Genomic DNA, 3,468 nt, shown 5'->3' with positions numbered 1-3,468 from the left:
CAGTACTTCAGGCTCTCACGCAGAAAGGAATCTTGTCACCTGACCTTTTTAACTGGAGATACCAGGGACTGAACCTGGGACCTTCTGTATGCTCTACCACTGAGGTATGGGCCCACCCCACAAATTCCTCTTCCAAATTCCTGAGGGAGCCAATTTACAGGATAAGAATAGAATCACTAGGGATGGAGGTAAACCAAAGGATTTATGCAACCGCAGTTATGAGGATCTGTCTGTGAAGCAATTACTAACTTTTTCTCAGTGACAAAGTAGTAAATATTGGTGGAAGAGCTCATTATCACAGTCCCCATAGCTACATCCCTAAAGAGATCCATAAACGGATACCAAGGAGAGTCCAAAATGTAAGCAACTGTGTTGATACAATATGCATATACACAGAGAACAAAGGTACGGATCATAAAACCCACTTTATTAGGATCAGCTGGCAATCAGAATAGTGAGTGGGCAAAGGGCAGTGTAGTGGCTAGCACAGGAGTAGCCAACATGGTGCCCTCCAGATGTTGGACTACAACTTCCATCACCCCTGTTAACCATGCTGGCTGGAGTCCCAGCTACATCTAGAGGACACCATGTTGGCTGCTCCTGGGTTAGCATGTTGTACTTTGGCTGGGGAGACCTGGATTCAAATCCCTGATCAGTCATGAAGTATGTGGGTGACCTTGAACCAACCACTGTCTGAACCTGGCCTAACTTCATCAGGCTACTATGAAGATTAAGTGGGGTATCCCGAACCCACGTATACCATCCTAAGGTCAGTGGATGGGCATCAGTTGTTCTAGTGCTCCAGCAAACAATACCATTTTTCATTCTTTGAACAAAAAAGTCTTGGAGCTGCACTTTTCCCATGATCCCCTTCTACTACAGCACTGCTTTTTCTACAGATTTTCCCTCTGTCCACCCTGAACCCTGCCCAGCATCTTACTAAGATGGTGAAAACAGAGCAGAGAAAGGATTTATTCTCATATTCCATGCGCATGACGTAAACAGGGCCTAATATCAGCCCAGCATTTTGGGACCATCCAAAAAGAATGTAATCCCTTTAAGGGCCTTTTAAAAAACTTCCTGTCTTCTCACATTTGGCCTCTTTTAACCATTGCTCAGTCATTCCTTTGCCACAAATCTGCTTCACAGTCATGATAAATTGCATATACTTTATGGACTGGCCCTTAGTGCTCACTCAGTGAACCCTGGAGGAGGGTAGCAACTAATATACCCTACTAAATAGTTCAGCAACGCCCTAGATTGAATCCCTTTTGTAAGAGAAAGGAGTACTGTTTTCCTATGGGGCTTACATTTTAAGAATGAGGTCAGCCTATTGGTTTATCAGATTTCTGAACTGGGGGGCTTGATGTTCAAAGTCACCTACAGCAATCCAAACAAAACAGAGCCTGTTGGTCAAATCTGAAAGTAAAAACAAGGACAGGGAGATGTGTTAAAAGGGTAAGTAACACTGTATTCTTGCATGCCAGGATTTTTTCTAAAAATATTTTACAAGTGTTCTCAGCTCTGCACACTGATCATATTTTATCTGTGAGGTAAATGTCTGAGAATACTGAGAGGAGTGTGATTTATTCTTCTAAAGGTTCCTCCCTCCCTTCTGCACAGCAAGCTCTCCACAAAAAATATAAAAGCCAGCAGGCCAAAAAGCCACAGAAACAGTCTGTTTGACTATTCCCAGCCACCACTATACTTTTCTGGAACAATCACTTCAGCAGGGTTTTACAGTTTAGCAAAAATTTTGTTTTCTGCTACTCACAAGAGGAATGCAGTCAACATTGTTCATTCAGTTTAAATCCACTTGCTGATGACCTAAAGGGAAAAAAAGAGTGCTGAACCAGACAGTTTGCTTCATCAGTTTCAAAACTAGACATATAAACTCTGAGGTATTTCTTATTCAAACATTATTAGAACAGTTCAGAGTTCTAAAACCAATATGATCGTGCACTGTGTGCAAACTGATGGTACATAAACTAGCCGTGATGTGACTGGCTTCCAAAGTGCCGCTGGTTAGTACAAAAGTCAGCTATTTTGATGTTTCAGCTAATGCACAACAATGCAAAACTGCTAATGAGGATTGTTACATTTCCCCTATGCCACAGCAGACATGTCGAGGTAATAGCTAGCAACAGCAGCTGAAGAACAGGACACGCAATCTCAAGACGGGGCTTCTGAGGGCCAATGATGACAGCCAGAGTCGGGAAGAGCTTCCCTTTGCCATTTCAGCTTCCAACCAGCACTGACAGGAAAATCAAATCATGGAAGCAGAATGAAGATGGCAACAATTCTGTGTGCAACAGATGTGGAGTGGCAGGGAGGAGGAACAGAATGTGCCTTTCTGCACTGACAAAAGAGTGAATCAGGCTTTTAAAGTGGAGATGAGAGAGAACTAGTTAGGATGGTGAAGAGTGAGAGATGCAAGCAAGAGGAATCACATAAACCTGTTGCCACCTGACGGCCCTATCATTGACCATCAGACTTTTGTAAACAATGGATGGCTGTGGTATATGCAAGTACTGTTGACTGGAATGGCTGGGTCATGTGATCTTGATTATATGAGAAAAGGCACAATATGGTGGGCACCCTCCCCTCCCCATGATAAGCCTGTGTATATGTTCTTTTACTGACTACACCAGGGATGCAGAACCTTGGATGTCCGTTGACCCATAGGAAATGTCAATCAGGGACCTCATCTGTCCCTCCCTCCATGTGTGTTTGTTGGAAGGGGATTAGCTGCACAGAGGTGCTTGCTCAGGGGGGAAAATGAGGGGTGTAACAGGAGTACCATGCATGTTTGATCATTACCACCACTTCTTGCTTCTGCTCAGAATGAGGACATTGGCTAGGTAGCTTCTCACATACAAACCCTCCCTGTTCATGTAACTCCCTCCCCACGCCCAGATTAAATTAGGATATCACCATCTTCCTCTTTCCCTGTAGCTGCCATCATGCATCCAAAATTCATAATCACAATATACTGATGCTGTATGAACCAACCAGGCCACTGTTACCTTAGCTTCTTTCTCCCTTCCAACTCTAGATTCAACACCAGTTTGCTCTTTCTTGGGTGCATGTTCAGGGCTAAAACAAAACTGAAGACTGCAAACCAAAATTGGGGCCGCAGCATTTTGAAGAGGCCAGGGTAGGCCCAGAAGAACCTACAGGCCACATATAACTCAAGGGCCACAGGTCTGGAATACACAAATGAGACAGTGGGTAATTTGCTGTTGTTCATTAGTTACCTGCATATGATGCATCTCTACCTGTTTTTTTTTTTTTGGTGTGGTTTCATATAAAGGTTTGGGCCAATAACTGCATATAAAATATAATGTGCAAACAGAGTCTTGGCTGTACAACCTGCCTCACTGCCGTAGTTTTTATTCAAACCATGAAGAAGTAATGAAATATATCACTAACATATAAATACATACAAGGTCAAATGGTGGCATCTTC

At 43.3% G+C, this 3,468-nt stretch overlaps 1 long non-coding RNA gene across 1 annotated transcript; it reads right to left on the bottom strand.

Moving 5' to 3' along the window:
- Positions 1 to 535: 535 nt before the first annotated feature.
- LOC133379887 (uncharacterized) lies at positions 536 to 3,208 on the bottom strand. The gene is made up of 3 exons (XR_009761296.1): positions 3,027 to 3,208; positions 1,775 to 1,827; positions 536 to 1,419 (listed from the first exon to the last, which is right to left on the bottom strand). It is a non-coding gene; the product is annotated as an uncharacterized LOC133379887 (long non-coding RNA).
- Between the last annotated feature and the right edge of the window lie 260 nt (positions 3,209 to 3,468).

This window comes from Rhineura floridana, chromosome 3 (genome assembly GCF_030035675.1).
Source record: "Rhineura floridana isolate rRhiFlo1 chromosome 3, rRhiFlo1.hap2, whole genome shotgun sequence".
NCBI classification, from domain to species: Eukaryota; Metazoa; Chordata; class Lepidosauria; order Squamata; family Rhineuridae; genus Rhineura; species Rhineura floridana.
The sequence above is the reverse complement of the archived record's forward strand: the minus strand, read 5'-3'. Positions and strand labels throughout refer to the sequence as shown.